The 23,634-nt window shown below is 36.6% G+C and overlaps 1 non-coding gene across 1 annotated transcript; it reads left to right on the top strand.

The window, feature by feature from the left end:
* Positions 1-20,832: 20,832 nt before the first annotated feature.
* Positions 20,833-20,939, top strand: LOC145007684 (small nucleolar RNA R71). The gene has a single exon (XR_013663056.1). It is a non-coding gene; the product is annotated as a small nucleolar RNA R71 (small nucleolar RNA).
* Positions 20,940-23,634: the final 2,695 nt, after the last annotated feature.

The following is a 23,634-nucleotide window of genomic DNA, read 5'->3' as shown; positions in this document are numbered from 1 at the left end:
TTCTTTTTCCCTTATCACATTGTATGTGTAATTTTAACTTCTCATAACAATTTATAGGACCTGTAAGTGGGTCTTACAAAGTTCCTCTGGTTAAATTATTTATCACAGTAGTCTAGTACCTTAGGGTAAGGTGCTCTCATAGACTCGTCATCATAACTTTTGATTTCCCTTATTTGCATGCTTCGAGGTAGTCTTCATCTTGGTTGTCTTCCTTTTAGGCTCGAGATATACCCTCATGTATCTTACACTATTCTTCTTTCCTTGTAGTGATTTGACTCACCAGTCTAGTGCATTAGGTTAATGTACCACTGCTTGAATTTTACTAGTGTCCAGGTATCACCAAGACACCCTTCTTCCACAGCTGCTCTCATACTTGAAACTTCATAATGTTGTCATCTAGTCGCCAACTCCTTAAGATCCTAAAAGATCATATTCACTTAACATTATCATGCTTCTTCCTAAGCTATCTCGGTCGTGCTTTCTTGTATCATCTCACTTTCATCATCATATCACCCTTTTTCCAACTTAGCCATTGGCTCGCCTTCCCGTGTGAACAATCACATCAAATCATTATCTCTCATCAAGGATGTAATTTATGATTCCATTCGATTTCATTCTCAATCAGCTCGCTTGTAATTTGAAGTTCACACTCCTATGTAATATTACAAGCTTGTCGCAAATAACCAACTTTTACTAGTTACTTAAGCATAAATTTGGAATTCCAATTCTTGTCCCATTTTTTACTTTTACCAAAAGTCAACTATGCATATTTTTAGTTAATTATTTGTTAATAATTTAATAGCTTAATCTGTTTCATTCCTTGGTGTTTCTAACTCACTACCAATAGAAATAAAAGAGTAAAAACTCACTTTTGAGCATCTATCAAATGTACACCAATAAATTTTCATTTTCATACTAGTTGTTTGACTTTAACAAAAAAGTCAAAGTTGTAAAAAATTTCCCATTATCCATTAATCATGTTTTAAACTCCTTCATGATTCTTTTTCTAACACAAGATATGCATTCCGTAAGTCCTCAACTCACTTGAAATCCTTACCACATTTCACAAAACCCCTTCATGTTTCCATCAAGTTCGTGTATGTATCATGTGTGTATAATAGTACGAGCCCTATACTATTATACCCACATCGTACATAATTGACCTTGACTTCACCACTTAAAGGTTCTGATCCAATGGTTCAGATTATCCATACACTAGTCTTACTTCCATTACTCACTATAAAATCACTTAACATGGCATTTTAAGATTTCATCTAGACTTATCCAAAGTGTCATAAGAATCTAACTAACATAATTCTTATCATCATTCGTTACATAGGATTCTACCTACATTAAGGCATATAACAATCCTATGTATCATTCACACTTTTCATAACCAAAGTCAAAGCCTAGGAATGGAATGATCGAATCCTAATTCGGTTAAACTATAGCTCTGATACCAAACTGTAAAACCTTAAAATTTTCAAACTTAAAAATTCTATGGTTTGAAAAACATTCCGGTATTAACCCGCAATTAACAAAAAAAAAAAAAAAACGGTCCCACAAAAACCTTTATAAATTAAAACATTGGGTGTTGTCGTTAAGCATCAATAAATCCATAGCAAGCAAATAAGAATTACATCAATACAAAATAATAAGGAACTTATCAAGTTCCACTCCATTCTCTATAACTTGACTTCTAACTTCCATCTATCATCCTTTCTCCATAAAGTTAACCTAAGATACATGACATTAAAAAGAGATACATACGAAAATGATGTATCACAAGCTACATGGATTTGTGACCCAAAACATTTATCACATTTTTACCAAAAACATTTCATCTTTTCAAACATAGTTTTAGACCATAAAACATTTTCAAGGAAAACTCATTTCATACATGTCATAAATATCATTTCATATCTTATCATTTCATTTCAAAAGCTATATTTCCATATTTCACTTTCTTTTATCATTGAGGGCTAATTCTGGTATTAAATCGTTTTCATTTTTATACTTAGGGTCAATGTTCAATAAAGGAACCACTCCCAAGTCTAGACCATAGTGGAAAGAACAAATCAATCCACCAAAGCATTATTTTCATTAGGACATCTATCTCGCAAAGGGGAGACGCCACCCCGATAGATTCCTCTAGTGTCTATTATGAGGTATCATGGCTCGAACAATTTCATTTCATTACTTTCCAGTTCTTTTCATTACTTTCCATTACTTTACATTTATTGTCATTAATTTTCATGTGTTGCACATTCCATACATTAGTATCATAATACTAGTTTCAAAACATTTCAAACACCTTATTAAAATATTTGTTCTTTTAAAACATTCTTTGCTGTCACAAACATTTTTTCTCCTTCAAGGCATTATTTCAAAACATTATTTCCAAAAGCATTTAACACTTTTACTTCAAAAAGTTTCATATATCAAAACATCAGTATTTCATTATTATAAAAATCATTTTTCCAAGTACCCGAAAGTGGGGAAAATGCCAAAACGTACTCACCTCAATCACATGTAGGTTACCTAATGCTCTTCTAATTCATTTCCCTAGATTAATCCTCTTCAAACACTACCTACACCATATACAAATATAAGTCATTAAAATGACCAAAATAACCCTCATAACTTCCATTACTAAATTTTATTATTTCAAATCATTCATCATGTAAAAATATGAATGTTGGCGAAAACCGTGAATAAATCCGAGTTTGTATGCAAAAGTTATGAAGAAAACAAGAAAATCTCCAAATCAGGGAATTACGCGGCCGTGTAAATTAGAGCATGCATTTACACGGGCCGTGTTTTCATGTCTACACACAAAAAAAACTTGATTTTTCCCAAAATAACACGATACTTTGCATAATTCTTGAAGGCCCTTTTGCAAATCACTTTGTACAATTTGTATAGATTACCACACATGTTTAGGGGGTGTTTTATCATCTTAAAACATTCCACTTAATCCATTAAGAGTTCATTGGACTCCTTAAAGATCATGATAAACCTTAGGCTTTAAATGAAGGGTTAAATAATCCACTCTATACTTGAACATTACAACGTCCCAAAACTTGTTCTCAACTTGTTCTCAACTTGTTGAAACCCAAGAGGATGTCGTCAAGTACATAAAACCTTAATTAATATCATTGTAAGTGCATACACTAACCATGGAATCCTCAATTCCATTCCATGTTTCGTAAATTACACTTTAGGCTAAAATAATCACTAGAACCACTTATAGATCAAGATATCCTTCATGTTTATGTTCCATTTCTACATCTAAAGTGTCAATTCATATCCATGAATGTCATTCTCCTCATAGATGTCAATTAACATGTAATTATCCCTAGATTTCCCAAAATGCCCTTATGGCCACAAACTCCATGGTTTCATCCAATAATAGATCAAAACTTACTATTTTGCATCCAAAACATTTTAATATCATCCATTCGTGTTTATGAACTTCATTTTCTCAATAATTTCTCAACTACAAAGGATTCCATTGGTTTCATCATATTGTCCCAAAATCCATAAATCCATGTGTATGCAACATTCTACCATCATGGATGAATTTGAGCATTCAAATTGGATTAGTTGCTATCAAATATCATCTAGGTCATTGAATCCATTCCAGTCCAACATATAAACATGAAATCCTCAATTTGAATTTCTAGGGTTCATGTGGGTTTTCACTCAAATCCTCAAATCTATCAATTGGATGATAGGAATGAGATTGGGATCATCAAAACAAATCAAGCGAGGTTAAAACCCAAAAACCTAATCAAGGAATCACATTGGGGTTTTCCCCAAGCATTGAATTCGAAAATGGAGCAAGAGGAAGAGATTTTATACCTTTTAAACACATGTTTCGTTCACTCCTTGTTCAAATGCATCAATACTTGTTGGGTTTGAATCCTAGTGATGAAGGAGGTAAGAAATAGTCACGGATCAAATTTTCGTTTATATGTCTGAATTAGTGAAGACTCCTCTTATTTCCCTTAATTTTACACATTTATCCTTCTAATTTTTCATTTTTGTCAAAAATGGTTCATTATTCCAATATGTGTGACCTTTCTTTAAGAATAGACATCGTAAGTCCCTCTCCATCCATTACATAACTTAAGTAGTCACTTCCATTAGTTGAGTCAACCCTTGGTCAAACATACTTTTCAAAATTAACACTTTGGGCACTTAACTCTGAAATATTAACATTTAAACCTTTAACTTTCCAAGCATTATATCAATTAATGATACAATTATCATTTAAATGACTTGATTATATAAATCATGCTTTATTTAATTATTTAATTAATTTAATAACCTTATCTTAAATTTTAGGATGTTATAATTATCTACCCCATAAATGGATTCCATCCTCGGAATCATATTGTGAGCCATCTCATTAGATTTTTGTCCTATCACTTGCTAATTTCTTCGACGTCCACGTAACCTTGGTCGTCTTATCATAATTGTAACCCATTATAATAATTATCATTAAATCATTAGGTGTTATTAACCCTCTTGGACACTTTTACCCTTTTATCCTTTTTTGAACATTTATCACCTCATGTAATAAGGTTCTCCAACCTTAAGTCAACATTTGTCTATTTCTTTACTTAGGTCCCAAATTTCCTAAGTATCTCCCTTCATGCTCAAGCATGTCACCAATATTCCAATCTTTACTAATTCCATTAGTAAATCATTTCTCAAACTTATGTTCCAAAATATCTTTTCAACTTTCCCTTTTTGACTTTCTTTAGTATCAAAGTATTAAACTTAACATAATGCCTTCAACTTGGACCGAACGCCTTCCAAAAAAAGATTTTTGTCGTCTACACACTAACATCTCCTATCGAATACATGCCAAAACACACTATAGTGCACATACTATTTCATTTTAATTTCTAGAATCACAGTTAACCACTTGATGCGTCACACACTGTTAAGGCGGAAACATGAAGGGTGACTAGATAAGGTCTCATAACACAAGGTAAATAGGATTACCAACCATAATTATTGAGCATTTGTATTTTTACATCATATTCAAAACAATATTACATTTTAGTTCCATACTACATAGTCTAGTACATAATAAGAGTAATAAACATAAATCATTATGGCATCTTAAACTGGCTCACTGACCATTTCGTAAAAAGCATGCAAAAACGATGGTCAACTATAAAATAGTTTTTGAATTCATAAGTTTATAAAGGTACATCATTTCAATAAGAAAATATAGATTTGTTCAACAAAAGTTCCAACTCAAAATGAGTGTTGAATGCCAAAGCACTCCGTTCACAACCAAGCCTAACGACCGTTCTTGCCCCATTCCATCATGTCCATGGTTCCTATAATGTCAGTTCACGGAAATATGCACTCACAGTTCTGGGTGAATAGAGGCTGTATACCCGAAATAGCGTTATCCATAATACCTTCTGCTCAAAATACGAGTTAATAAGTTGTTGTTCGGTTCTCGAGGACTCAACATACAAAGTTCATAAAAAGTTCATATCAAGAGTTCATAGCATAAAGTTCATAATATAAATTTCTTAAAAGAGTTTCGTTCCAAGTTCCTCAAGTTCACAAAACAACATCGTTCCAAGTTCATTAAGTTAATAAAACAAGGCTCAGCAAGTTCACAAAATAGAGTTCAGCAAGTTCACAAAATAGAGTTCAACAAGTTCATAAAACAAAGTTCCACAAGTTCATAAAATAGTACGGATAGATCATAAAACAGTAGCATGCTTTCCATCCCAAAACACGAAAACAATAAAAAGGGGGTTGTGAATACTCACTAGGGAGAGTTTATGGTTCGAGCTTCGTGGTTCGGTGTTGTAGAGATCGATTTCTACTAGTTCCCTATGTAATGCATGCCAGTGATCACAGAAAAAGTGTTGTTTGTGCAAATGTTTTGTAAAAATTATCAAAAATTATAATTTTAATGTTTTACAGTAAGGCCAACTGGTTTGAAATTTAACCCACATAGCTGGTCATCAGAAAAATAAAATCGTGATTTAGTCAAAAAAAAAAAAAGAGTGAGTTATGCCCTTTTAAAGTTGAGTAAACAGATCTGAGAGAATGTTGAAGAGTAAAACTCATGAAAACGTAGTTCAAACTTCTATTTTAGCTAATGATATCCTTTTCTTTTGCTTAGATTGATATAGAAAAACACTATATTAAATATATTCTATAGAAATACTTGTTTCTAACCATTTGATCATACATGCAACCAATCTAGATGAAACTAAACTTTAAAAAAACCAGTTTTTGGTGCTAGATAAGGTTTGCATGTGCTCACCTTTGCTCTTGGAAGCGGTTTGATCATGGATCAATAACATTTATAGAACATGCAACATGTTTTTGGTGGTGATCTACAAACATCAAGATCAAAAAAAGGTTATTTGCAAGAACATGCCTTAGAAATCGAAATTTTGAAGGAGAAAATGAGTAGAACTTGTAAAATTTGTTATGGATCTTCAAGAGGTGTGTAACACCTAGAAACCAGAAGGCCAAATGAGGAAAGAAAATCTCCAAACAAGAAGTCAACTCGTCGATTTCAAGGGTGAGAACTCGACGAGTAGAAATGTTGGCACACGTGTTTTTGGAAGACCAACTCAATGAGTTGGAGGCGACCAACTCGATGAGTTGAACTAGGATTGGGAAACCCTAAATCCAGTACTTTACACCCTATTTATACATCTTAAACTCTAGGGTTTCCAGAATCCATTGTCCAAACCCTGAGTCTAGAAACCCTAATGCTAGTTTGAGTATTGTGAGCCATCCTTCAGAGAAACTTACTGTGTTTTGAAGCTTGTGAAGAAAAGAGAAGCTTAGAGATTCAAGAATAAGCTAGTAGATCCAGAGACTCCATTTCATTCTCATCACTTTCTGGTAATGAAGTCCCATACTTGCTTAGTAGCTTCTTAGATCTCTTTATTATCATTTTATTGGGTTTTTGGTCCAAGAAGCTTGATCTTTGGGATATGGACGTCCCAAGTTAGTACACCATCAGATCTGGAACCATGGAGGGCTTTCATGGCATAAAGGTGCAAACTTTATGGCCATTGAAGCCCCATCCAAGCTATAAGGTGACATTTTGGCCTTTTAAGCTCCAAAAGGCTATGCATGGAGAGAAAGGTGGAAGATTTACATATGTAGTGTCTAGCGTCCATATCTCACTTTGTATGCTTTATCTTGGAGGGTTGATGGCTTTAGAATCAAGATCTAGTTCCTAAAGGGTTAGGGTTTGACCTAAACCCATTAAGTAAAGGTATTAACAGGTAATGTTAGAAACTTTACCCTTAAAAGGACAATTTCAGTGTATATGAGAAATATGAAGCTTAGATCTGAGGAGTAGGGGCTTAATCCATTAAGATGGCCTAAACAGACTGAGGAACTCATTGAGTCCATAGAGGAACTCGACGAGTTGAGTCGATGTGTCCTGATGTTGTACCAAGTAGAACTCGATGAGTCCAAGGAGGGACTCGATGAGTTGACTCATTTTGTCATGACTACGAGTAGCAAGGGAACTTATTGAGTCAGGTGGATGACTCGACGAGTTGAGTCAACTCGGGGTGTTGACTTTGACTTTGACTAGGCGTTGACTTTGACATTGACTTTTATTTTGACCAAGTTTGACCTGTGAAGGGGTCTTGAGAAAGGAATGGTATCTAAAGGATTATTGGATTTTAACTAAGTATTATGTTGGTAATGATATCTCGAGGTGTCGAGAGATCAACAGTTCGGGGATTTGCCAGCTAGCAGCGAGAGGTTTATTCGTGGGATTCTACAATCAGTTTGTGAGGTGAGTTTTCTCTTGTAGGAATGGGTCAAAGGCACCAATTTCGGCCCGTTTATATATGTTAATAGGTTTCAGATTAAGGTCCAGTGCCGGGAGATGCCTGAGGAATGTTTGTATGCTTGATGTCTTTGTGATTATTGCATGTGCTTGTTTTATATGTTTCTTGACTTCGGTCCGATGCTGGGGAAAGTCTGAGGAAGGTATAAACTTTTTGGAATTCATTCCGATGCCAAGAGAGGCGCAAGGAAATATTATATTTATTTTTCCAAACTACGGTTCGATGTCGGGTGGTACCCGATGAAGGAATGCATGTTTAGTTATACTTGTTATCTTTGTGATACTTATAGTGTGGGCGGGGTCCTGTATCTCACCACTAGTTGAGTATGGAAGGGAGTTCCATATTTCATCATTAGCAGAGTAGGGGTGGGCCCATGATAGGCGAGGCCTTAGGAATGGAATATTTAGCATTGTGTATGATTCTTTATGTACTATCAGGATTATATGTTATTGTTTGTATGTGTATAGTGGGAGGGGCCTAGAGACAGGTGGGACCTGGTAGAAATAGATTTGTATACCGAGCGAGGCTCAATGCCAGGCGGGGTCTGATGTCGGAGACTGTTTGATGCGGGCCGGGGACCGAGGAAGGGGTGAGGGCCCAATTTATTTGATTATTTGACTATGTGTATGGTATGTGGTAGCTTGGGGAGACTCACTAAGCTTCGTGCTTATAGTTTTCAATTTTGGTTTCAGGTACTTCCAGTAGCAAGCGGAAGAGCTTGGGATGATTGCAGTGCACACACCATTTGTTCAGCCTGGGATGTTTATACTTTGATATATTTGACAGATGATATGATATTTTTAAGTTATACAACTTATGATTTTTATATGATGAATGATGTTTATGGTTTAATTAATGATTTAAAATGAAATTTTTAGACTGTATTTTTGGGTTGCCTCAAGTTGGTATCAGAGCCTTGGTTTGAAGGGATTTGGGCACACTTGCGGGTGTGTCTGAACTCAAACTGAGAACTTGGTATGAAAATTTTCAAAAGAAAATCATTTTCATAATAAGAATTTTGAAAAGAGAAAAGAATTTTGAAAAGAGAAAAGAACTTTGAAAAGAGAAAAGGGTGTGGTGCATGCAATCAACCGAGCTCAAGTAAGTACTCCCAAATTACCCATACAAGTTTATGTTATGATATGTTATGAGAACTGCATGCTAGATGGAATTTGGTACTTCGGATAGTTGGTAGATAAACTGGGACCTGGGAGGTCTCGGTTCATTTAGAAAGTGGATAAGAGGCAGCGATGTTCGAACCGAAGTAGTGATGTGAGGAATCTTATGAGCAAGGTAGCTTGCGGACCGAAAGTCCTAAGACACTAATGGTTGGATTAAATAATCTCAGAGTAATTGATTTGAGCCTATTGTGAAGCTCTCATTTGAGTCTAACCGTTTCAGGGATGAATCTTCTACTCGAAGGATTATCTGAGCCTTCTGCAAAGTATAAGTATTCTATAGTTGGTTATGGACAAGGATTTTGTTTCTGATGGTAGCATCAAGATAATCATGGTGGGAAGTTTCATGGTTGAACAGTTACTCAATGAGGTTTTGGCATGGTAGTTTTTGGAGAATAGGCGGTCTGTTAGGGAGACATACCATAATAGATTTCAAATATCGAAAAGACAGAAATAGTTCTATTTATGACAGTAAGGATTATCCTTCATTGGGTTTGGAAGGTCTCGATGGTTGGGTTTAGCTGCCTTAGAAAGTCCATTGAATGTGCGGGATGATAGTGGTACTTACAGGATGGCGAGTGCCGGTGGTTGTAGGAAACACCAGTTAGTCCAGGGCAGGTAGGAGGAAAGTTGAGGTCATGGCGCATGAGATGTTTGGGAGGTAGATGATTGTAGCGGACTTCGAGGATGAAGTCTAGTTTAAGTGGGGGAGAGTTGTAACACCCGGAAACCAGAAGGCCAAATGAGGAAAGAAATCTCCAAACAAGAAGGAAACTCGTCGATTTCAAGAGTGAGAACCTGACGAGTAGAAATGTTGGCATGTGTGATTTTGGAAGACCAACTCGACGAGTTGGAAGGGACGAAATCGACGAGTTGAACTAGGATTGGGAAACCCTAAATCCAGAACTTTACACCCTAGAAACCCTAATGCGTGTTTGAGTATTGTGAGCCATCCTTAAGAGAAACTTGGTGTGTTTTGAAGGCTGTGAAGAAAGGAGAATGTTAGGGATTCAAAAATAAGCTAGTAGATCCAGAGACTCCATTTCAGTCTCATCACTTTCTGGTAATCAATTCTCATACTTGCTTGGTAGTTTCTTAGATATATTTATTATCATTTTATTGGGTTTTTGGTCCAAGAAGCTTGATCTTTGGGATATGGACGTCCCAAGTTAGTACACCATTAGATCTGGAACCATAGAGGTCTTTCATGGCATAAAGGTGAAAATTTTGTTGCCATTGAAGCCCCATGCAAAGTATAGGGTGATATTTTGGCCTTTTATGCTCCAAAAGGCCATGCATGGAGAGAAAGGTGGAAGCTTTACGTGTTTATGTAGTGTCTAGGGTCCAGGTCTTAGTTTGTATGCTTTAGCTTGGAGGGTTGATGGCTTTAGAATCAAGATGTAGTTCCTAAAGGGTTAAGGTTTGAGCTAAACCCATTAAGTAAGGGTATTAACGAGTGAAGTTGGAAACTTTACCCTCAAAAGGACATTTTCAGTGTATATGAGAAATATGAAGCTTAGGTCCAAGGCGTAGGGGCTTAATCCATTAAGATGGCCCAAACCGACTGAGGAACTCATCGAGTCCATAGAGGAACTCGACGAGTTGAGTTGATGTGTACCGATGCTATACCAGCTAGAACTCGACGAGTTCGGGGAGGGACTCGATGAGTTGCCTTGTATTGTCATGACTACGAGTAGCAAGGGAACTCAGCGAGTCAGGGGATGACTTGATGAGTTGAGTCAACTTGGGGTGTTGACTTTCACTTTGACTGGGTGTTGACTTTCACTTTAACCAAGTTTGACCCGTGAAGGGGTCTTAAGAAAGGAATGATATCTAAGGGATTTGGAACACCCGGTTCCAGGTATGTATTTAAATTCAAGTCCTTTTCGTGTTTTGCCCTGGCACTCGGCGAGTTGGAGGCCCAACTCGCCGAGTAGACTCGATTTTAGACACGGAGGTTTAGTGACCTACCCGACAAGTCAGGGGACCGACTCGACGAGTAGGAGCTGTCTGTATAAAACCCTAATGTTAGGGTTTGCACCCTATTTAAATGTCTTATTATGTCTCAATCCAGCCCCTATCGTTCCTCCCAACCTAGAGAAACCCTAACTCAAAACCCTAAGCCCCCTTTTGAGTGTTCTTTAGCTTGTTGGTGCCTTTTTGTGTGTATTTGAAGTTGGAGAAGAAGAAGAAAGCTTGGAAGTTCAAGTGGAAGCTAGTAGATCCAGAGGTTGTGACTCATTTCCAGGTTATTTGAGGTATAAAGTTGATACATTGGCTATTCACTACTTAGATCTTGATTTGGGGCTGTTTTCTACGTTTTCTATGCTTTAATGGAGTTATATTCAGATTTATGTGTAGAAGTGGATTTGTGCTTCAGATTTGGAACCATTGAGGGTTCCCATGGCATGAAGGTCGCAACGTTATGGCCATGGGAGACCCATGCTTCATGTATACCTATTTATGGCTTTTTGAGCCAAAAAACCCCATGCATGTACGTCAAGATTGGAACTCTACGTATAAAAGGGACCCTAGAAGGCCAGATCTTTGATTTGGGTGCATTAAGTCCCATTATAATCGACTATATAGTTTTGGACAAGGAGGTACTAGGCGGTTTGCTTGGGTGACTTAGCGAGTCGGGACACATTTTCCCTTAAATGTCTTCTAGAAATGGTTTTTGGTTGAGTGGAAGGAACTCTCAACTTGCTAAGGGTTTGTTATGGACCTAGAAATCATAGGACTTGGCGAATGGGTGAACAGACTCTGCGAGTTCAAGGCAATGTCCCAACCACATGAAGACAGACTCGATGAGTTCAAACATGAACTCGGCGAGTCATAGACTGAACATCTTCATATGGATGAAGACGAACTTGATGAGTTCAAGGACGAGCTCGATGAGTCGGTTGAAGATAGTCAGATGTGTTGTTAAAGGCGAACTCGTCGAGCTCTTGCTAGACTCGACGAGTAAGGATGGGATTATGGCAGTAGGTGGACATGGGGACTCAGCGAGTTGGTGGACCAACTTGGCGAGTCAAGTCAACCAAATGTTGACTTTGACCAAAGTTGACTTTAACTAGGGTTTGAACTTGACTTTGACTTGGACTTTAGTTGACCATTGTAAGGGTTACAAGTATGAATTAATAAGTTAGAAAAGTTGTTGTGTAGGGATTCAGGATTCAAGGAGAGTTGGTTTTCATACCGAGATCAATGAAGACACTACACGACTTTAAGGTGAGTTTTCTCCTAGTAGGATTGGGTCTTGGCCATAATACCAGCCCACAAGTAAGAGTGTTGGATAGATGATTGTCTTTGTGATAATTATCTAGTGTTGATATGAGATATGATTATTGTGCCTGATATGATTATTGTGCTTGATATGTTTATTGTGCTTGATATGTGTTAGCAGTAGTAGGGGTGAAATAGTCCCTAGTTACCAATTAAAAGATACCGAAGGGGAGGATAGCTCCTACTTACCAGTTGAAAGATATCGAAGGGGAGGTTAGTTCCCAGTTACCGGTTGAAAGATACCGAGTAGGAGCCCAACTCCTGACTATACACGACAGCTACCGGTTGAAACATACCGAAGATTATGCATTATTTCGTATGGGTATGATGGGGGAACTCACTAAGCTTTGTGCTTACGGTTTTTAGTTTTGGTTTCAGGTACCTCTTCATCTAAAGGGAAGGAGCCGGCGGGGTAGCAGCGCACCACACATTCACACATGATATTCCGCATTTGAGAAACCTGGGATTGTACTATGATATTATACTATTTAATAATATGGTTTTGAGACTTGTGATTTGTGACTTTATGTTTGAAAGGATTTCAATGTTGTTTACTGTTAAATATTTTTACAAGTAATATTCTTTAAAACAAAAAAATTTGGGTCTCGATTTTGGGATCTTACAGGATTATCGGATTTTGACTAAATATTATGTTGGTAATGATAGCTCGAGGAGTCGAGAGATCAACAATTTTGTGATCTGCCGGTTAGTAGTGAGAGGTTTATTCACAGGATTCTACAGTCAGCTTATGAGGTGAGTTTTGTCATGTAGGAATGGGTCGAAGGCCCCAATTTCGGCCAATTTATGTATTTTACTATGTTCCGGATTAAGGTATGATGTCGGGCGGTGCCCGAGGAATGTTTGTATGCTTGATGTCTTTTTGATTCTTGCATGTGCTTGTTTTATATGTTTCCGGACTTCAATCCGATGTCGGGGAAAGCCCGATGAAGGTCTAAGCTTTCTAGACTTCAGTCTGATGCTGGGCGGGGCCTGATGTATGTTTATATGTATGTTTTTGAACTACGGTTCGATGTCGGATGGTACCCGATGAAGGAATGCATGTTTAGTTATACTTGTTGTATTTGTGATACTTGTATGTGACTGGTAGGGAGGTGAGTGTGGACGAGGTCTTGTATCTCACGACTAACTAAGTTTGATGAATTATGTTTGTGGTTTTATTAATGATTTAACATGAAATTTTTAGACTGTACTTTTGAGGTGTTTCAAGGTGTATGATAAGAACTTACCCTTTGATATGAAGCTTCAAGAACACCCAAAATAAGGCTGAAAATTCAAGGTTGAGGGGCTGATTTTTAGAGAGAGAAAGTGAGGTTTCTAGAGAGAAGGAAGTGAGAAAGTGAGATTCTGTCTATCTAGATAGACCATCTCTCTCGTCGTCTCTTTCGGTCTATAATCCACCAAAATCTCCCAAAAAACTTCAGTAATGTGAGTTAACTTATGAAAAACAAAATGGAAAAATCTCTCCTAGAGAATATGTTTCTAAGATCGAATTTCCTCTCTCTCAAGGCCATGCAAAATATGACCTCCCGATTTTTCATAAAGAAGCAAGATATAATGAGTGAAAGGGAGAGAGAGAAAATGTGTGTGTGTGTGTGAGGGTTGTGTATGGACAAATTTTTAGGGTAAAGACAGGATTTATAAGGCTCTTTGAAATTGAAAATCTTTAATAATGTTGCCTCTTAACCATTTTTATAAAAATGATCTTTAGTTTTTGTAAATATTCTATGTATTTTTATAAATTTCCAAGAGTTTATTACTTGGTTTTTATTCAAGTATATTGTTTTAGAAATAAGTCATAAACTTGTATTTTCTTGAGTTATATTATAGAAATGATAACATACGGTTTGACTTTTATAAAATCAAAATTTATATTTCTTATAAATGAAACAAAGGTTCACATATGAATATAGGATTAGGCAAACCTTGCATTATATTTTTGGCTCATAATTAAAATTATGAGATATGGATATTATTTCCAACTTGTAATTAAATCAAATTATGATTTAATTAAATTGAGTTTGCTAAGTACTTAAACTATTTAAGCACGTCATATGTTCCGATTAATAAATTAGGGTATTTAACTTACCCTTGAGTCGTGATCTACTGAACATGGTTTTGTGTTTAGTTTTGAGATTTAACTTTGGTACTTTACAACCTAGTTAGAGTATTCACATATCAATGTGACTGCTTAGTACAAGCTAAGTTACACTGCTTGTTCCGAGGGATCTATTAAGTCGCGATCTAGCTCAACTTTGTGCATCTAAAGCCAAGTAATGTGAACACATGAAAATGAAAAGGTTCTAGATGATTCCTAACTTTAGTTTTGACGGTTGTCACATGATGGATTTTATACTAACGATGCTTTCCTTCAACGTTATCTACAAGATAACCCAATCATGTATATCACTATGAAGCTTACACTTTTGTACCGACATGTACCATACTATCCAAGTTCATGTTTGTTACATGCGTTGTCCATATCCTCCATCATTCGCTTTAACTATCATGTTAAACCCAAAATATCATTTCATGAGTAAACACATTTCTTATGCTTGCAAGCCTAAACATACTACGACGAGAATATCCAAATCATATTGAACATTTTTAACTTAACTTTCAAAATATTTTTAGGTCTGAATGATCTCGTTAATTGTAACTTGGTTCTTCCCTGCTATCTACCCCTTAAAAGAAATGAGAGCATTTCTTTTAAGGTTAAGACACAAGATGATCATCAATGTGTAGCGAGATATCTTGCTTATTTCTTCATGGAAACTCATTGCCTCACATATACTCCTTATAGACCTCGGATTACACTTCAGCCTTTCCCATTGATTGCATATAAATTTCATCATAATTTCACCATTCAAGTCTCCTTCAACACTTCTGCTCGAGCACTCGACTCTTCCATTCTATACTTTGTTAGTTTAACTTCTCAAGTATCATCATGCTTTAATTTTTCTTTTCGTTGTCCCTTTTTATGAATACACAACCAAATTTTATATCAATTGATTTTCGAGTCCTTTGGTCACAGTTCAGTTGTGGAATTCTGAAATGGATGCATTGCAATATCTGGGTACGATGCCGTAAGTAGAGATCAGTGGTTGAAACAAGACATCGTGAGGTTCTGTGATGGTGTACCGAGGTATCTGATTATGATTCCCTAAATTTCGAGTTATTTGAGACTTGAATTATGAGATGGCAAGTGGATTAGCAAGTGACTATGGTTCCTAATGTGCACAACAGTACCCACTAATTTTATAATTTATAATCTAACTAACTTAACTAACTACCTAGTCGTATTATAGAATAGTTGGGTAAGTCGGGTGTCGATCACAGGGAACGGTGTTGACTAATTAATTTATCTACTACTAAATTAACATAATTACTAGAAAAGGAAGGGTTTTTATCTAATTTTGCAAGTTTAGATGAATTAAATTCTTTAACATAAACTCAATCAATAACCAAAACATTTCTGTTAGTTTGAATCCGCTTTTACTCAATGGTTATACATTAGCTATGACTATTACTGTTGGTTACCAATTAATGAAGTGTTAGCAATTTAGTTCTAAATCTACTAATTATTAATCAATTCATGTAAATCTATGTATGGTCACACAATAGTTAACACATAATCAATTATTAATTAAGATTGGAGCCATGTAAGATTGATTAATCAAAACACAATTACAGTCATAATATGAGTTCTCTAACACAACTTAATTCAATGATTTAATTACTTATCTAAGATTGGTTTGATCTTAGCTCTAATAAACTAGTGTTCATTGAATTATTAGGTATTCAAATTCATGAAGATTTGTATTCACTAACTACACAGAACAAGAATTTAAAGCAATCAAATATTTAATTTAAGCATGGTAAGTAAAATCAATCAACACAAGCATATTACCAACAAGTAAAGTCAAATCTAATGCATTAAAACCATGAGTTCCAGCTTCATCTAGCTAACAGAAGCAACTAGATTTAGCTGGACATACTAACAACTAAACAAACGAAAACTATAATCAAAGACATGTTTAAGTGTACCAATATATAAACCAATTTATGAACTTCTTCTTTCTTGGTGTTAAAACCAACTTCTAGATCTTCTCTTCCTCTCAAATTCGTCTCTAACAACCTTTCTTAGTCAGCCAAAAGTCACTCTTTTCATAATGTCAAAGGTATTTATAATATCTTCCAATTTACCGTTCAGGTCGTGAGAATTTAAGTCTCACGTCGTGAACTCGAGATAATCGTGATCGGCAAGGATTCCTTCACCCGGATGCTTATCTTCTAGAATTCCCTACTCACAACGTGACATCCCACTTCCTCACGTCATGAACTCGATTTTTGTTGACTTTTCATTCTTCTTTTCTTGAAGCCCCCCAAAGTTCCAGGTATTGTCACTTTTGGTCCCTTTCTTCAAAAATACTTCTATTTGGCTGCACATAACAATTTATCCTTATAAGTTCTATAATTCTATGCAAATAACCAAATTATTTATAAAAATGTTGATCAATATTGCCTAAAAATGTGTATAAATATGGAAATATCAGTTCCAACGGGAGCTCTTCAGCTAATTGTCATCAAACGGGAGTATCTAAGAATGTGAATTGCAGCAAGAACGAGTGATGCCGTGAACAATGAGGCCATAAGATCGGGCCAAACATGTAACAAAGTGCCCTCCACAAGTAGGGCTCCCGGGATGGGGACTCGTTATATACTCCACCAAGTAGCGGGCCAAGAAATATGGAATGTTACAGCACACGCCTGGCTGTAAAATGCTCCACAAAAAGAACAAATTGACTTTAGTAACCTTATCACCATGGCGTTTGTGGTGAATAGAAAATGTGATAAGGAGATAGATAAGGCGATGTATTGGTGATTTGATGCTGCTTTCAGGAGATACATCGGAATTGAACACACCAGAAGCAATATTGCTCCAAAACTCAGGACCTGAGACCCCATTGTCATAACCACGTGTGGCCTCCCTCAAAAACAAAACAAACTCATGAGTAATGGTCTCATGAGCCTCGTACAACCCCATTCTTCGTGAAAACTCCACCAAACTGCATTCCCTAAATTCCCCTCCTAAACAAAAAACCAAAGCTTGCGGGAAAGTAGGATCTTGGACATTCTCATGCAAAGTCATAGTTGAAAAGAATTCCACGCATAGCTCCTTATAAACCCGCTCTTCAACTCGGAAAAGATTGAGCCATCCCGAGCAAGTGAATGAAAAACCATTCCCAATAAAAATTTTAGTAAGGAACGTGGACAGCCTATCCATAAGCCTGATTTCCCTCAAACGTGCCCACTGAATAGTGGGGGCAATAGCAAACTCCCGGTTGTAAAGCCATCCCAACCGATTGTTCCATCGTGTCAACACTTCTCAGGGCGTAGTTGTTGGAAAGTTGTAAAATGGGTGTAAACCCGCTACTCCAATTGGAACCTCTCTCCCGGGACCCATTTCTGCAAAAACAAACAACAAACACAGCCAAAAGAAACAACCCAACAAATTAGAAATTAACAGAACTGAAGTTGTCCAGTCCTAGTATTCACGTCGTGAATCCTTTAAGATGCACGTCATGAGTTCGTAACGCAACAGCCAGAATTGCTAAGATCAGGACGCATATCAGGTCACAATGTTAATGGGGCTTACTCCTATGCTAATTCCAACCACAAATCATCAACATTCCAAGGCTATTACGAGATTTTTAAGGAATAATTTTGACTTTTCATCTAACTAACAAACCCTAAACCTAAGTTCAACTATTAGAGAAAAATTAAACTTAATAATTAAGAATTATTACCTTAGGTTGAAGTATTACGAAAGCAAGAACGAAATTGGAGTGTATGTCGCCCAAAATCGGAGCAAAGGGGCACCAGATTTCTTGTTCACTTCATGAGGAATAAACAAAGTGGTAGGTCAAACTGATTCTTTATCCTTTAATCTGTGGTCCCGAGTAGTTTAATACTCACATCGTGAATCCTTAAGGATTCGCTTCGTGAGTCCTGTCTGGTGTTAATGTTGGCCCATTCATTCCTCCTCAAAAATGGATTAGTCTTGGGCCATTTAGTTTAATAGAAAATGGGCTGATATGCATAAATGATATATTGTCTGGTTCATTCAGATAGGTCTTGAATCATAATGATTCACGTCGTTAATACTGTATGACAATTTTTTTTATTTAATCCAAGTTTGTCTATTAACTACATTCTTAATTATTACCACTTCATTTTTAGGGACCCCACACTCAATATTTAATTATGAATAAAGAGAGTTGGATGATATGATCTATGTTTCTAAGACTAAAATGCAAAAACTAAAAAGAAAAAAAAAAAACGCAAACCAAACTCGGGTTGCCTCCCGAGAAGCGCTTCTTTTTTAGGAGTCTTGAGCCTGACTCCGTGCCTCCTACGTCGACTCCTCAGAAGATTCTACCACCAGGATCTTTTGCTCCTTAAAATGCCTCTTATAAGCTTGCACTCGTAGAATATACACCTTTTTAGAATTCTCTTTTTTAGCCTTGACTTCGTTTCCATCGAGCTTGCATTTGATCGCTTGAATATTCAATTCTTCATCATCTTTAAGCACCATAATATCCTTTTCTTCTTTCACTACTGGACTTGTTACTTTTGAAGTAACCTCCTCTTCATTACTCGACATCCCATCATCTTCCTTGCTTACCCAAGAAGTTGGATTCGTGTAGGCAATGACTTCAACTAAAAATGAAACAGATGCTCTTGGTTTTGTTCTTTTAACTTGTTGAATTGTTTTGAGTTCTTCTTCCATGAGCTTCTCTAATTCTTGAAGTTCATTCTCTTCATCAATGTTGAAAACCTCTTCTTGAGCATGATCCCCTTGGAAACCATCTTCTATTCCACAAATTTCATTCTCATCCCCAACTCTCAAGGTGAGTTTGGACTCGCGTATATCAACCAGAGCTCCAACAGTGTTAAGTAACGGGCAACCAAGAATAATTGGTACATTAGGATCTTCTTTCATATCTAGAACCATAAAGTCTATTGGAAAAACGAATTTCCCAATTTTCACGAGAATATCTTCCACAATGCCCCTGGGTTGTGTCACTGAACGGTTCGTCATGTGAATAGTCATCTTTATAGCCTTCAACTTCTGAATATTCAATTTTTTATAAAACTAATAAGGCATCAAATTTATGCTATACCCAGAATCGGCTAAAGCATAAACCTTCATAGTATTCCCAAACTCACATGGCAGAGTGAGTCGTCCAGGATCCCCCCATATTCTTAGGTATTTCTCCCAACACCGCTTTTGAGCTTTGCTCACTTAGAATTACCTTATACTTCTCCTAAAATTGCTGACGAGTGTCTAACAAGTCTTGTAGCAACCTAGCATATTCTGGAACTTTTCCAAGTGAATCAATAAAATTTGTATTGATAGGAATACCCTTCAATTGCTTGATAAACTCAAAATGTTCTCTTTCCATTGGACTAAGATTAGCTCTAGACGGGAATGGAAAAGGCGGTTTATAAGCTAGAACAGATACATAATTCTTCTGTTTAGACCGAGCCCACGAAGCGAGCATAGCGGGCTCACGATGTGAATTGGGTATTCCAACAGATTCTTCAATTTCGAGCTTCAGCTTCTTTGGCTTTGGATCGGGTTGCTGTGGCTCCACTTCTAAGGTTTCTAGGAACTCAGAAATCGCCTCTTCTTCAATATCTATGGCCATTACGTGAGATTGGGTACTATTTTCAAGATTTTTCGGGAACATCTTCTCATTAACCAAAGTGGTAAGTTGACCAAGTTGTACTTCAAGGTTATTTATGGAGGCTTGCTGATTCTTTATTAATGCTTGTTGATCTATCATCATTCCATGATGATTCTTCATTATAGTTCTTTGTTCTTCTATTGCAGCATCAGTAGCATCATGTCTTTTTTCTGAAGCTTCCATAAATTTCATCAACATGGTCTCTAATTCTGATTTCTTCTCAACTAGTGGTTGCTCTATTTGGTAGAAACCTCTGCTAGTTTGTCTATATTTTTCTTCCTTTTGCTTCTTGTATTCATCGTAAGGCAGCCACTCTTTCTTTGGTTTCCTCCAGTCTTCATCATACTTGTCCCCACTCGAATAGCAAACTTGAGCTTTCTTATTTCCATATTCATCCAAGTTGCAATCTTTTGTCAAATATGGTCCACTACATCTCTCGCAACCAACTCGAATTGCATGAATTGATTGGTCCATTTGTGCTAATATCCTATCCATAGTGTTAAGCGTTGCCATCACGCAACCATCTCTTCAGTTTGTGCATCCCCAACTCCTTTCATGCCTTCATTCCTTGGGTTGTGGTATTCACGAGAATGTTTTGCAAATTCTTCAACTGATTCCTTGACTTCGCCATGATTTTTCTTTATAAGTGGTCCTTGAGAATCATGGAGTTGTCTTGTCATCACATTGACCCCGTTATAGAATATGGACACTTCTTGTTGAATGTTAAGGTCATGTTGAGGACAATTCCTTAACAACCCTTTGTAACGCTCCCAAGCTTCGTAAAGTGACTCCCCCAGGTTTTGCTCAAAATTAGCTATTGCCTTCTTGAGTTTAGCAATCTTTGATGGTGAACAGAATTGTTCTAAAAACTTCTCATGCATTTGAGCCCAAGTAGTTATTGTACCAGGTGGAAGTGCTTTTAACCAATTCTTTGCAGCTCCTTTAAAGGTAACGGGAAGCATCCTTAGCAAGATGATGTCTCTATTAACATTTCGGATATTGAAGTAATCAGCAATGCCATTCACTTCATCCAAGTGCTTGAACGCATCCTCATGATATTTTCCATAGAATGGGATATCTTTTAGTGCGGAAAGGATATGTCCCTTTAGCTCGAATGTGGCAGTGGCAGTGGCAGGAATGGCAGGTTGTACTAAGCCTGGACCAATATCATCTCGAATTCTTTTTCTGTAAGCTCCCATAGAAATTTCTTCAATATTCGCCATCTCGTTCCTTGGCTCGTTCTCGGGTTCACTTGTATGTAATTCAAATTCAGGCTTGGTATTGTATTCGGACTCGGTTTGGACGGGTATTTGATCTAGGTGTTCAAGCTTGCTCTTGTTCTTTGAAGATGAACTTGACTACCCCGTTTTCTTCCCCGGCTTCTTTGAGAACACTTATTTGAATTCTTGTAAATGTGTCTTCTTTGGTGTTTGATCTTCCTTCACGCTCTTGACCTTCTTTTTGTGCATTGCAGACTCGGGATCTTCAAGTGGTGGCATCAAAGGTGTGTTAGAGCCTCTGGTCATGAACTCCTAAAATAAGACAAAAATAAAACGTAAAACTGAAAAATGAACTGAAATAAACAAAACTAAGGACTTCAGAACTCACGTCGTGAATCTTAAAGGTTCACGTCATGAATCCTGTAATGCAGAAAAAAATTAAAACAGACAAGTAACTTCTTGCAGGTTTTACCCTACAAAAAAGATCGATTAATTTAAAGCAAACAAACTAATAATTAACTAAGCCGTTCCCCGGATACGGTGCCAAAAACTTGATGTGCACAAAAGTACCCACTAATTTTATAATTTGTAACCTAACTAACTTAACTAACTAAAATGCACCTCGGCAGTGTACCTAGTCATATTATAGAATAGTTGGGTAAGTCGGGTGCCGATCACAAGGAACGGTGTTGACTAATTAATTTATCTACTACTAAATTAACCTAACTACTAGAAAAGGAAGGGTTTTTATCTAATTTTGCAAGTTTAGATGAATTAAATTCTTTAACACAAACTCAATCAATAACCAAAACATTTCTGTTAGTTTGAATCCGCTTTTACTCAATGGTTATACATTAGCTATGACTATTACTGTTGGTTACCAATTAATGAAGTGTTAGCAATTTAGTTCTAAATCTACTAATTATTAATCAATTCATGTAAATCTATGTATGGTCACACAATAGTTAACACATAATCAATTATTAATTAAGATTGGAGCCATGTAAGATTGATTAATCAAAACACAATTACAGTCATAATATGAGCTCTCTAACACAACTTAATTCAACGATTTAATTACTTATCTAAGATTGGTTTGATCTTAGCTCTAATAAACTAGTGTTCATTGAATTATTAGGTATTCAAATTCATGAAGATTTGTATTCACTAACTACACAGAACAAGAATTTAAAGCAATCAAATATTTAATTTAAGCATGGTAAGTAAAATCAATCAACACAAGCATATTACCAACAAGTAAAGTCAAATCTAATGCATTAAAACCATGAGTTCCAGCTTCATCTAGCTAACAGAAGCAACTAGATTTAGCTGGACATACTAACAACTAAACAAACAAAAACTATAATCAAAGACATGTTTAAGTGTACCAATATATAAACCAATTTATGAACTTCTTCTTTCTTAGTGTTAAAACCAACTTCTAGATCTTCTCTTCCTCTCAAATTCATCTCTAAGAACCCTTCTTAGTCAGCCAAAAGTCAATCTTTTCGTAATGGCAAATGTATTTATAATATCTTCCAATTTACCGTTCACGTCGTGAGAATTTAAGTCTCACGTCGTGAACTCGAGATAATCGTGATCGGCAAGGATTCCTTCACCCGGATGTTTATCTTCTAGAATTCCCTACTCACGACGTGACATCCCACTTCCTCACGTCGTGAACTCAATTTTTGTTGACTTTTCATTCTTCTTTTCTTGAAGCCCCCCAAAGTTCCAGGTATTGTCACTTTTGGTCCCTTTCTTCAAAAATACTTCTATTTGGCTGCACATAACAATTTATCCTTATAAGTTCTATAATTCTATGCAAATAACCAAATTATTTATAAAAATGTTGATCAATATTGCCTAAAAATGTGTATAAATATGGCAATATCAGTACCAACGGGAGCTCTTCAGCTAATTGTCATCAAACGGGAGTATCTAAGAATGTGAATTGCAGCAAGAACGAGTGATGCCGTGAACAACGAGGCCATAAGATCGGGCCAAACATGTAACAAAGTGCCCTCCACAAGTAGGGCTCCCGGGATGGGGACTCGTTATATACTCCACCAAGTAGCGGGCCAAGAAATATGGAATGTTACAGCACACGCCTGGCTGTAAAATGCTCCACAAAAGGAACAAATTGACTTTAGTAACCTTATCACCATGGCGTTTGTGATGAATAGAAAATGTGATAAGGAGATGGATAAGGCAATGTATTGGTGATTTGATGCTGCTTTCAGGAGATACACCAGAATTGAACACACCAGACGCAATATTGTTCCAAAACTCCAGACCTGAGACCCCA

This window comes from Lactuca saligna, chromosome 7, assembly GCF_052625555.1.
Source record: "Lactuca saligna cultivar CGN05327 chromosome 7, ASM5262555v1, whole genome shotgun sequence".
NCBI lineage: Eukaryota > Viridiplantae > Streptophyta > Magnoliopsida > Asterales > Asteraceae > Lactuca > Lactuca saligna.
Note: the sequence above shows the minus strand (reverse complement) of the source record. Positions and strands in the feature narration are given on the sequence as shown.